Raw genomic sequence first — 14499 nt, 5'->3', positions numbered from 1 at the left:
ACCTAAATAAGAGACCAGGAAAAAGACTAATCAATGCAAAGTAAAAATAAATATCAACAAGCAACTTTAAACCAGAGACACACTATGGTGGGGTGGGTGAGGGAGGGGTGGGGAAAGGAAGGACTAGAGTCAAAATAAGGGGGGAGGTGCAATTGTATGGGGAATATAACCAAAATGAAAATGCATACATTATGCAAAGATGAGAAAAGATGTAAGAATTATATAAAATAAAATATTTAAATAAAAAAAGAAATATAGAATTTAAACCTTTACAGTCAACAAGGATTTTATTTGACACAAGTCTCACTAATTTTTTTTTGTAAATATTTTGAGGGCAAGCCTTTATTTATGCTAACTGTGCTCAAAAGTGTTTTATCCGAATGAAATTGAATCCCTTTGGAGAATCCCAAAGGATATATTTAAAAGCTCACAGATATAATGGAAATACCATTTTGGTTACTAAGTAGTGTATAACACATTTATGATTGTCATCATGTCCAAAAGATTGCCTTTGAAATTCAGACAGAACACTGAATGTAGACAACACCAGAGTCTTGGTGCATTATTCCCAGTTGTGCTAAATGCCAAAGGAGATCAATGAGTTTTGTGAACTGAACGACCTCTCTGCAGTTTCTGTGTTCGGGCAATTTGTTGTGACTTTCAGTATTATTTATTCTCTGTAGGTGGTAGACACGTTCCAATGTATATCTGAATAAAGTTTCAGTGCTCTATAATTACTATCACTGGCCACTACTTTTTGGTTTTAAAAATCCCACTTCTGAAATTCAGAATTATTATATAACTGCTTCCTATAACATATTTTTTACAGATCAGTCTTAGGTCATGAACTGATAACTATTTATTTTATATAAACTCATATAAACCTTGGAAAGGACTCTACCCTGAAAGATGGAAAAATCAGAATTTGAGAATTAATTCCATAGATATTTATTGAGTTTCTATGATATGCCAGGTTGTGAAGTGCTATCTTAAGAGACTTACAGTCTTAGTGGAAAATATAATGAGGTGTTAGGTGCATTACCAATATAGTTCATGAAACATACAATTTGGTAATAAATGTATTATTATAGAAGGTACAGATTACTTCAACAGTGCCAAGGGGCCAGAGTCTTATACAGATTCAATCAAAGGACACTTTGAGGGTTAGTGTCTGAAAACATGGGAGAAATATACAAACATTACTTAAGTGGATATTTGAAGGATATATGTATGTTTTTGAATTTGAGTTGAGCTGAAGGAGGAGCAGTCTATGTAGAAGGCATTCCAGTCTGCCTTTCTTTTCATTATCAATAATGAATTATTTTAGCACATAGCTAAAAGCCAACTCTGATTACTGCACATCCCATTCCCTCACCTACAAATAAAATTCTCTTATTTTTCTTTCACATAATCACTATTTTGCATTAGAGAGGATAATCTCCATCAGGATATAATTATGCTGATTTTAGTGCCACCTTAAAAACAAACCAAAAATAAACCATTCTGTTACCAGTGATTGTCCCATATCTTTGTTCCTTTTTGTCAGATTATCTTAAAACACTCTGCCAACTTATACTGCCATAGTAACTACATTGAATACCAGCCTTAGTCCTTGATTATGCCATCAAAGGAGTTGGTTGTTTCTGAAACAATCCTTTTATAAGCTACAGTCCAACATTTGATATCCAGCAGTGCTATATATCTGCTCTGTCCCTGATTCTTAACAGAACCCAGTGACTTTCCAGAACCCAAATGACTCCCATGAAACCTAAGTTCACATATACAAAGAACATCTACATTTGGATGCTCTACAGACTTAAAACTTAACATTTCCAATACTATGCTATACTGCAATGTTATGATTTATAGGCTATAACCAGATGAGCAAAATATATTACTCATACATATTTATTCTTCACCCACAGTTTCTGACTCATAGCTCTCAGATTCTTGAAATTTCCTGAGGTTAAATTCACTTGCCAAAGGCCAAAAAGTTACTGTGTCACATAATGTAAGGAAACCTCCATAAAAGCCCAAATGGAAGGACTTCAGAGAGCCCCGCATGTGGGAAAGGCAGAGAGCTTCCATGGGCTTCCAGGTGCCCAATTCATGCCTAATTTCCATATGGTCACCATCCTGAAATCTCTATGCATCCTGCCCATCAGGCTGTTAATCTATATCCTTTATTACCATTTGCAATAAACAGGTTTCCTGAGTTTGGTTTCCTGTTCTAGCAAATTAACCAAACCTACGGAAACTGTACTGAAAATCCCTGATTTATAGTTAGTGGTTAGCAGTAAAGATGATAATCTAGGCTTGTGAAGGCACCTGAAATCTGAAGAGGGGGGTCAGGGAAACATCAGTCTGTAATTTGTTGGTCTGAAGCCCGGGAGGTAATCTGGGGCACCCCTGGGTTTGCAGCAGGTATGTAATGTGGAGGTGAGTATTGGGAGGCTGAGACCTTCACCTGTGGAATGTAATGCAATCTTTGGCTAGAGAATGTCAGAAATGAATTGAATTCCTGAACCCCCTGCAGCATTCAGAGTTGGTTGTTGATGTGGGGATTTCTCTCCCCACACACCCATATCGCAATTGAGCTCAGGACACAACACACATACCCCTCCTTTTTATATCCTACCCTTCTAAATATACTATTGTTTTCATGTTCTATAACACAGTAGATAAGTAATACAATAAGCATTACAATAAGTAGTCACTGAGTCTATCCTACATATTAATTCATTTGATCATTCAAAATACTACTTCCTCTTTTCTAGAAAATGCTCTAGTTGCAGCTATAGTAGTGAACACAATGGAGCTATCCACCCTTACTAAGTACATATCTTAGTGATTGAGATGAATAAACAAACCAAAATGTCAGTGAAATTCCATTTACCTACCCAGAGACAATCCTCTGATCTTTTCCCACAAATAGGAAAGTTCATTATTTCTATAATTTTTCTTTAGTATGTTGGCTAACATCCCACTATTTTCTACAAACTTTAGTAAATACAATTAGAAGTTTTTAAATGGCATTCTGGAGCTGTACTTATTAGACTTACATGGAGACAGAAACATTCCTTCCTTCTCCATGAGAAGGGTTAGCAATATCCCAAGATTCTCTTCTGACTAACTCTCCCATTGCTTCAATACTTTTCAGAACTTTGGATGGGTTTGGTAAGTATTCTGACTACTAGTACCTTATTGTATATATAAATCACAAATATTTTCTCTCATTTTATGGGTGCCTTCTCACATTCTGTTAGTTGCTTTGATATACAAGTTTTCTATAACACCATGAAACACTTTTTTCACATATAAAATCAAGTTAATGACTTTTTCAGAAGTATACAATATAGCAAGATTTTATTGATTTTAAAGTAAATTTTCTCATAAATTATACCTATCATTGACTTCACAGGTAGACAGCTATTTGTGTATTTAACCTCTTTAAAAGAAACATGTAAAAGTATTTTATTTAACAACAAATAATTTGAGAATAGTATATCTTTCTTATATCTATTATTCATAAATTATAGAAAGGAGATGTTTTTATAAATATTCAAATAAAGAATCTTTAAGACAGAAAGAAAAAAAATAATAGAAGTTAAGGTCAATATAAAACATTCTGATAATTTCAGGACAGTTCTGTAACTAAGAACAAAGGAACCTTTCTGTAGACTCTGCTTAGTTCTGAGGAATGACCTACTCAACACACACACCCATCCCATATGTTAAAGGTTCTGAATAAAACCTTTAGTAAGAGGTTTTCTATTGGATTTCATAGAATTTTTCATAGCAGAAAAAGTTTATTTCCCTATTATTTTTATTTTATCTCCTTATAGTTAGGATTAGCTTTTCTCAGATCAGTTATAATAACTGTGAATTCAGGATTTTGGTGACCTATTTGACCTCTGCAGTTGATTCTGCTGATCTGAATAACTAGATGGAGTCTTCATTTCCTTTCGTGGCTTATTACAGACATATACGCAGGACTATTTGTTATACAATTTGAGGAGTCCCTATATATCTCCAAAGACTGTTGTACATCCTGCTTTCAGGTAACGTATTCTTCAAATTCACTCCAGGGTGAAATAGTTTATGAACTCTCCAACAAAACTAAGTTGCTGGGAGCAAGTATAGTTTGAAGAGCAGACTAGAGAGATCAGTCTAAAACACTGAATATTCCCTTAGGAGGACATGTCAGAACAATCATAAAATAGGGAGCCCTGAGTAATGGAAGGATAAATGGGAAAGAAAGCAGAGGGAAAGAAAAAGTAGGAGAAACTAAAAAAGAAAATTTAGAGCTATACAATGAGTACAATCTTACTCTAAGATGTATATTTTATAATCAGATCTCCATTTCTTACTTATTTCATTTTTATTTTAAATATATAAAGTTTAGTAAAAACAAATTCTAAGTCCTGTAATTTAAAATATAATGCTATCACTGAAGATGTTAAAAATATGTAATAAAACATTATAATTTATATTCTTCCAGATTTATCCTTTTCTTGCACATACATTATCATTAATCTATTAAATGCTGTTTTATTCCATTGCTCTATGAGAGTCCTATAACAGCCAATGTCAATACAGTAATTAATTCAAACATGTTCTTATAAGTATTGCTTATATTACTATCGATTTTAAACTATATATTTTCTAGTTCTTTGTAGTATGACTGATATAAATTGTTTTTTCAAAATGCTTATTCTTTTATTGACAAATATTTATTGAATGCTTAGTGTGGGCTATGTACTAATTGGACAAAATTAAGTATGCTTACTGATTTCTAATATCTCCAATGAATTAAATCTAATTTAGAAGGAAATGCTCTAAATAATTTTACTTTTGACAATGTGGCTCCCTAGTGAAGAACATCATTGCTCATAGAGCAATAGCATCAATTTTCATATTTTCTGTTTCAAATGATCATGTCGCACTCACTAATCAATTGCCCCACAGTCATTGGGACTTCATGGTTCGTTCTGCAGTCATCTTGTATTCATTGAAATGTTTTCAGATGCATATAAGCTCATCTCTCAACTGAATTTTAAAAATATGGTATTTTCACAACAGAATACTACCCAGTTACAAATATGATAAAATCCTGTCATTTGCAACAATATTGAGGTAAGATAAATGACACCCGGCTGCAATGTATGGCCAATAATTTTTCTTTTCCTATGTGATCTCCCTGTTTTCCATTTTCTTTATTCCCTATGAAAATATACCATTTCTGCTTCTCTCCATGTGTATGTTTTGGAGTCATGCCCTGCATTCTGAGGCACAGAGACCCCCCCCCCAAACAGGTCACTCTTCTTCCCCCAGGGTTTACCCTGTTTCAATGTGCCCTTCATACATAACTTACAACAATAGTGATTTTTTTCCCTTGCAACGGAGAACTAGGGTGTAGGACAGAAGTATAGGAGTTTAAAGATTAACCAAAGACAGCGCGGGGAGCAGAACAGGTGGATTTACAGAAATATACTGCTAAGGGGAGCAGAGGGCAAAACAGGAGAGGTCTGCTGTGCCATGTGGGTTAACTCTCTGGCTGGGGATGGAATTCAAGTAATAGAGATGAGAGCACCTGAGACTTAAGCCTGAGGCCACCAGGGATACCCCAAACAATTTTTATTTTATTTTATTTCATAGACTAAGTTCTGGTTTCCTGAAGCACTGTGATTACATGGAGGGACATGCATTCTAGAATAATCAAAGAAATATGGCTTAGCTGAAAAGCAAGATATTAATGATGAACTTGGTAGCGTAGGCAGGCTACAAGACGGTCTTACCCTTTCTGATCTATCACATCTCTTCCATCTGGGAGGTCTTACCACACCATCTGTTTTTTAATTTCAAAGTTCTGAGAGGATTTATTTATCCTGTCTAAAGTTATATACAAAAAAAAATGAAGTTACTCATTGTTTCACATTATAATAAGACTTTTCCTAGATACCAATATTCTCAATCATTGAGGTCTTTTCTTAAACCATTAGCTCCAAAATATCTTCTCAAACCGCTCTTAGCTGTAAAGCAAAGAAAGACACAGCCTACTTAATATGTAAAGATTGTAACATAAATTTCTGCTATTTCCTAATTCACTTTAATTTCATAAAGTTAAAATTCTTATTCCCACTTCATTGGTAAAGATGTTGTAAGTTTTGGAGTATAATTATTTGCCCATCAGCTTCATTCCCCTATCAAAATATTGCCGTTTTTGATGTTTACAAGGCCAAGGACATTTATAGGGCAAATATCCTTGTGAAATATGCAAACACTGATAGTTAATGAACAGAACATCTGAAATTTGAACACGTGTTCCAATACCAATGTCTATGCTCCTACAAGAAAACCTCATAAACAGAAATCATCAATCATCATAACTTGAGACCACGGTATGATTATTTTCACTAAAGTTACTTTGAATTAATTAAAAAAATGCTTAGTTAAAATACAGAAAGTATAGGCTGTGGACAGTCACAAAAGCCCTTCACTCACACCCTAAAAATCAAACCATGTCTGATAACCTACAAAATTATGCCTTTTTTTTTGTCAGAAAGCTGATGATAAAAAAGAAGACTAATAGAAATAAGTTTGCAAGTGAGAAACTCCAAATCAGATAAGGGACAGATGATTTTTCTTAACTCAGGTAGGACAATGGGAAACATCAATCAAGCATTGTAATGTGAACCCAGAGAAGAGAGGGGGGACTTTGAATGATGCTGCATAGATTTGACACAGTTGCAAGGTTCTCCAGCCAAACTGTGAGTTGTGACAACCAAATAATATTTTCCAAGAATCATCACCAAGTACAGGGGGCCATAAGCCATAAGCTAGGGATCAGAGAAGAAATCAAAGAGTCCTTCCCTCAGGCATTGTGTCTTCCAAGTGTGAGAGAAACTTTTATTGAGTCAGGAAAGAAAAATGCACAAGGGACCTCGAAACTAAGAAAGAAACAATCATTATTCAAGTATGTTCATATTAATTTATGCATTTATTTATCCCCTGGCTTAATGGTATTAATGTTGAGTGCCAATTATATATTATATACCAGATCTTGTGCTGCATGTTTCAAACATATTATAAAACTAACATGTTATCTCAAAGAATTCAGTGTAGAAACTGAGACTTAAGAGTATTTAAGTAATTTGCCCCAAATCATGAACTAGTAGGCAATGGAATCATAATCAGAGCTTATGGCAGGTCATAACAACTAGGCTATGTCTGAAAAATTCAGAAATATTGCATCTTCCACAATATTTGCTATTCTTATTGATAAGAATAAATTAATAATAAATTACCAGGAATTCATACACATGATGCAAATTGATGTACTATATATTTACACACTGATGTGTATATTTTAAAATTCTCTAATATCACTTGCATTCCTTAAGAGGGCATAAATTATAATAAATATTCACAGAGATTTATTTATTTTTTGAAGATATGGTTAATGTGTTTAGTGCAAAATATGGTACTATATACCCTTAAATAAAATGAAAAGCTCTTTTATGCCCTAAGAGATAATATGTGCATTTCAATTTATGTTGATTGAAAAAGTGATTAAAATACTACATGCTGGCAGTAGAAAAATGCCATCATGATATTTAATAAAGGAAATTTACACCAACATGTCTTTTTGTTTGTTTTTCTTCCAATACTAGGAGATTAACTTAACATAATAGTAAATGATTTTAAGAACTGTTGATAGCCTAATCAATTCTACTCAGCAGGAATTAGAAATGAAACTAAATAGGTAAAACTAAAAGTTAAGTTGATATAGCAAGGACCTGAAAGATATCACTAAAAACTGCTATTTTGGTCAGCTATCATTTGTTTCAGGTACCTGCATGGTGTGATACATGATTTCTTAAATTAATTGCTCCATAATGTAAACTACATATAATACATTAGTCAAGGTTAATATTGACTCATTAGAGAACTGAATTTAAGAATCCTTAATACAAATTAAAAAAATAAATTTATTAAAAAGAAGCAAATAAAGGATGCAGCAGTATTTCCTGGAACACAAGGGCAAGCAGTACATTCAGACCTCCTGAGGGCTGAGAAAGGAGATATGGAAATCTCTCAAGAATGAAAGATTCCATATCACTAGCCTCTCTTTTCTCCCCCCTGGAGCCAAATGACCTCTCCTCTCCCTCCCACTTTGTATGTCTGCCTCATCCTTCTTTCTGTAGACTGCCTTTATGGACTCCTCAGCAGATGAATGCAGCTCTGCAATTTATATTATCTCAAGTCCAGACACAAATGGAGATTTACAAAATTATAGAATTACAGGTTTATGTTCTGGAGACTGTAATATAATTGATTTAATAAAGATGCAACACTTTACCAGGCTTGACATATTAGATACTGGACTTCATAGCCATTTGTTGGGAAATAGAAAGTTCAGAGGAAGCACTTTCATTCACAGGCTACTACAGTGGGCTCTAACACATCCAAACATTTTGGGCATAAATGGTTTAAGATGCTGTGTTAGCATAGCTTTCACTGCTAAACAAGTACTAGCAATGATCACTCCTCAACATTATATGTAGCTACCCCTTTTGCACTGAAGAATTTGAGAAAAATAAAGCAAATGATGCCACCTAAAGGGAAAGAGAAAGCTTGAGTTTCAAAAACACAATGATCTAAAATGCGTAAAATACAAGTGCCAATGAATTGAGTCTGTTTTCTTAATTTCAAAGGGCAAAAAAAAAAAAAAGATATTTATAGGAGAAAAATGAAGTAGAATCAAAATTGTGAGCTAGATGATGGCAGTTGAGAAGAGTTTCCTGTACTCTCCTTTCATCTCCAAGGTTGCCATAATAGGGCACAAGGCTAAAAGTGTGAGAAAATTCCAAATCAAGCCAAGTAATATGATACCCTCAATAAGGAAGGGAGAAGATCTGGCAAACCTCACACTATCCCCTTTGTCAACAGAGAAACAACAGAAGAAGCTTAACAATGATATTCAGAATACCAAAGATAAAATTTTGAAAAGTTTGCAAATAGTAAGAATGGTTACCTTCACATGAATGAAAACAGCTGTTATCAGAATTTCCGTTAGAAAATACGTGTAAGAGGGGCCTCCCTAGTGGCACAAGGGGTTAAGCATCACACTATGAAGCAATCCACAGCCTCTGCAGCAGGAGTTCAATTCCCAGCTGACCAGGGAGAAACCCAATGGTGCAGCAGACCTCTCCTGACTCACTCACTGCTCTCCTCAGCAGTGGATTTCAGTCAATCTATCTGTTTTGTTTCCCACTCTGTCTCTGGTGGATCCTCTCACCCACCCCCCCAACATCTCTGGCCTGTACCCCAGCTTTTGTATGCATAAATAAATAAATCTTTAAAAAAAAGGAAATATGTGTAAGATAATGAAATGGGATAAAAACAATTCTATATGAAGCTTATGCAAGTACAAATAGAAATACACATAGAAAGTAAGAAATTTGAATCTTCACACTGCAGGATACCTAGCTCATCTTGGCATGGGAAACAAAAGTGATTAAAATTTAAGCAAACATTTTATAGAAAAAAAATGCACTACATATAATTACAATAGAAAATTAATATATAGCAAAATAATGTGACAAACTAGCGATATAAAGTATTGTAAAGAAAATAGAGAAATTTACCCAAACTTTGGAAGAATACTAATCAGGTTATAAAGAAATTCTGATGTTTTGCAGTCAGAGAATAAGGAACATGGAATGATAGCTGATAGATATCAGAGAATTTTTTTTTTTGAGCTTTAATATATTTTACCAAATAGTATCTACTAACTTTCTTGGTCCTTCTTGTTCTAGCCCAGACGTTTCATCTAACTGAATTCCTTTGTGGAATTCATGGCATGGCTATATGACAGTGCTAATTGGCTTGATACATATGGTCAAAATGATCTCACCAGTATGTTTAATTAACATGGAGTAGAAAGAGTAGAAACTATTATTTTATCCACAAGCTTTCTAAGACTCTGTTCAGGTAATTAATTTATTAAAACTACTAATTCACAAAGGGCCTTAAAATTGAAATGTATGCTAATTTGACAAGGAATATTGACATTCAAAAGTACTGAAATTAAAAAAAACACCACAAAAGTAAGGATACCCAAAATGAAATGATTATTAATGAATAGGATCAACTCAAATGTGTTTTGGACTGACTGTTCGGGAATACATGAAATACACATTTATGTTTTAATGTCCTTTACAAATGCTAGTCAATATAATTTTTTTATACAACGTGAAATTTTATTCAATTTTTATGACCTCTGAATTTTTGAAAGTTCTATGGAACTTAAATACTACCTAATTATTGCTAGTATAAGAATTATAACTATATACTTATGTGATGAATTTTTTAAATATTAAAATAATTTTAAGTGTTCTTAAAATACCATGAGGTTAATAGTGCTTTTAAGTCACATGCACTTGAATGATTGCTATTTATTACTACAATGTGTTTATAATTTTATATAAATATGTTTATATATATGTTTATATAAATACGTTTATATAAATTGACAGAAGGACTGTGTCCTTCTTAACAGTTATGTGCCAAAAATTACATACATATATTAAAATTATTTTGAATAATGTATCATCTGACAACTCTCTTAGCTTTTCCTTCTATTGCATTGAAAGTAAATAATGGGAAACTAAAACAAGAGGATTTATTACCTAGTGATTAATATTCAATTTCATAATACTAACCTTAAGAATTCTAATTATATCAAGGGTGCCTCATTCACTTGCCCTCTGGGGCAGTGCACTTTAATAGGGTGACCATATAGTTTATCAACCAAACTGAGAATAAACATGGACAATATTGATAAGCAAGCAAGAAAAACAAGCCTAGTTTAGAATAACAGCAGTAAACCAGCATATAACTGCCACCTTATGATAAAAGAAGTTTCACTCAACTTTATAACATTTACAAATAAACCTGGGTAAAATTTTTCTGGACAATGTCTGCATTTGGATTTCTTTTTAAACAAGTAAATCTCTTTTTGACTGCAACTAAATGATGCTTATAACGTTTAGATCATGTAGTAGATTCTATCATTTACCATATTTTTCTGAGCTGCCCTATATGCAAACATGTTTTTAATGCTGTGTTCTGTGCTATTTCTTTAAGTTTGCTATTCTAGTACATTTAACTGTGTGTGTGTGTGTGTGTGTGTAACCTATGAGAGCCAACAAGTAGTTCTCTGAGTTCTCTATCAGTAGAGAGAGAGTGAAGGGAAGGCACACACGTTTTCTTAGACGGATATATTTTTAAATAGATTCATTTTATTCTTAGAAAACTGCCTTTGAAAGTTGAGGTCTAAAATCCCTCAGACATATATAGCACTTTTGAGGACACTTTTTTGTGTTTTACGTGCATGAGGTAGAATAGAACCTGTGGGTCTAGACTGCAGAGGACCTTTGACAAGATGCTAATGCATTTGGAATTTTTTCTTGCAATAATGTGAAATTATGTTCTCAGGAGACAGAGTTTCCTGACTTCAGCTCTCTGTAGTATAAGGCAGGGTAACATGTATTATTCAAGTGTCTGAAAGGATTGTACTGGTCAGAGAGAATGTCCCAAATTAATGGAATAAGTTAATGCTCCAGTCCATCTTTAAGTCACAGAGAAAAGTTTTTACAAGCAGCTGATATGGTCCTAAGTTTAAGTGATGAAAACTTCCCCAGTTTGTCCATATTCATCATAAATGAGTGTTATTCATATTCTCATGATAAAGTTGTGGAGCTGGGCTGGAGTAGTGGGGATAGTTGAGAAATAAGCTTATCAGGAGAGAAAACTCCCTATTGTAAATTTCATGTTCTTCTAGTTTTTTAAAAAAATCTTATTTGAAGAACTTGATTCATATTTCCAATAGTTCATAAGCAGATTCTTTGTTACCCCCATGTCAGACCTCAGAAGTATAGGGATTTATGTTATTGAGATTCCAAGATATATCCCTCCCCTCTTCTGACCTATACATGACCTTTTAAACCTGTATAATCAATACACTTGGCATTCAAATTCAGCAGACGCATTCAAGTTTAGATTGCTGGGAATCAAAGAAAACTATAGAAGTCAAATTTGTAAACATTAAACCGTATGTTTAAAGCATCAGTCCTAGTCTCTTGTTTTCTTTTCATCTACACAAGAACTTCACTATATTATTCTGTTGAATCATAACTGAGTCTCCTTCCTGAAATATCAACTAGTATTCCCATAAGAATGAAGGACATAAATTCCCCTTGACCCTTATTTCTGTGTAGAGAGAACCACATCTTGGAATTTCTATTTTGATGGTGCCTCAGTTGCCTGACTCTTTCTACACATATTATTTCACTGAAGCAATATTGCATTAAAACACTGTATAAGCCTCAGGTGTTCATCCATGAGAATCAACATGTTTATTATCACCAAATTTATCTCTGATAGTCAAACCTATGCATTTGCTCTTTATAGGGAAGGCATCATGGATCAGAAAATCCAATTTCCACCCCTCTATTCTTACTGATAGAGGTGTGTCCACACATATTATGGTAATATCACCTACAAAATAAGCATTGGTAGCTGTTATGTTTTCTTTTTGTCTGATTTTATATTTACTTGATGATTTTTTGCTCTTTGATAATTTCCTGTTTTATAACTATATAAACCCAAGACTTTTCCTTTTTTTATGCAATGGTGCCAAATAGGTAATAAACATTCAATAAATAAGTGCAAGTTACTTGTTCAAAATAATTCCATTGAAAATATAGAATCCAGAGATCTGTAACTGATACAATGCCATGAGATTAATCAGTAAATGTGTTAATTTTAATAACTGTTGCAAGGAAACAAATAGAGACTTTCTTCATTCTCTCAATGAAGTACAATTAACCTACCTATTTCATTGATCCTAGATTTTTTTTCTTTACTATTTCCTTGTTTCTTTTCTTCATTTTCCAGTGTTGTCCTATTTTCACATTTATGCATTTAAAGCTGTATATTGTCCCTACACTTGTTAAAGTTACATCCAACATCTGCATCACATTATATTCTATTATTATTTAGTTCAAAATATTTCCTTTATTGTGTGATTTTTTTTGGTAATGAGATTAATTTGGAAATACATGGTTAAAATGCAAACCCGTGAAATTTTATAGTTGTATTTTTAAAACAATTGTTTAAAATATAAGTTATCCCTAGTTAAAGAACATATTAGAGCTTGGTAGCCATGATTCAATTTTGAAAAATAACTGTGCCATTTATATATTTGTTATCACCTTTGTATAACCTCAAGTCAGCAGCTATAACTTCTTTTTGGCCTCTAGCATCATGTCTTACTGCCTCCAAATTGCTGCTTTTAATTTTCTGTGTGCTGGGAAATCAAATAAGCAAGCACTTTTTTTTTAATGGTGTCTAAAATAAGAGTGCGTAGGACCAGAGGGACTTTTCTATGAAAAAAGCGCTTGGCTTGTAGTTCACAATCTATGTCAGTTATGTCTTTTGAGGCCACTAAGAGACAGGCGCTTCTTCATTTTCAAGTCCATGACTCTGTGATCTGATTAGTTTATCAAATTCATAATGAGTGCCCGTTAAATGGAAGGCACTAAACCTGAGATGGATTTATAAATATGAATAAAACAGTATTCATCCTCAGGGTTCTTAGAGTTCAGTGGGATAGGAAGTCTCAAAAGAAAATGACAATATGCCACAATTGCTATGAAAAAAGCTTGTGCAAGGGTGTATTGAGTGCAGAACTTGGCACCTAACCAACCCCAGAGTGTGTGTGGGGGATCTGCCTGCAGCAGAGAAAATAAGAAAAGGAATTGTGGTATAAATGATGTTTGAAAGGCATTTCAAACAGAAGGGAAAACATCATTATAAGGCACAGAGGAAAGCAAACAAACAGTCCAGTGCATGAGGGGGTACTATAAACAGCACAGAGAATGTAAAACGTGTATCAGGAGAGTAACAGACAAGGAAGTGATCACTGCTTTGCTTGAGTTGTGGCCCCAGTTAGAATGTTTAATATCTACATACACAGCAGAAAAGATCTACCAGTAGATATCACTATATGACTTAAATCATTTTGTAAGGAAAAAATCATAGGGTCACATATATTATGTGTTCAATTGGTTTTGTTTTGCATCTAGTATCTCCTCATAAAAAAAAAATCTACAGTAGTTAAAGCAAATTATAAATTATTAGGTAGGATGCACTTCTTTAATTCTTGTGATTGCATTTTTTTCATTTGAGAGAAAGTAGATCTAACACAGATATTTATATATAATCTTTAGCCTATCAAATCTCAGCCAAAGACTATTATCTAATTATTCCTTAAGAAAAAATTTAGACAAGAAAAACAGAATTCATCCATTCAAACAATAATTTCTTGTTCCATTCTATATGTGTAAGGCAATTTTAATGTAATCATGAGGGGTTACTGGCACATTTGTCTCTATGTCCATAATTGTACATACTAGTGGGAGACAGACAAAG

Source organism: Talpa europaea, assembly GCF_964194135.1.
Source record: "Talpa europaea genome assembly, chromosome: 6".
NCBI classification, from domain to species: domain Eukaryota; kingdom Metazoa; phylum Chordata; class Mammalia; order Eulipotyphla; family Talpidae; genus Talpa; species Talpa europaea.
The sequence above is the reverse complement of the archived record's forward strand: the minus strand, read 5'-3'. Positions refer to the sequence as shown.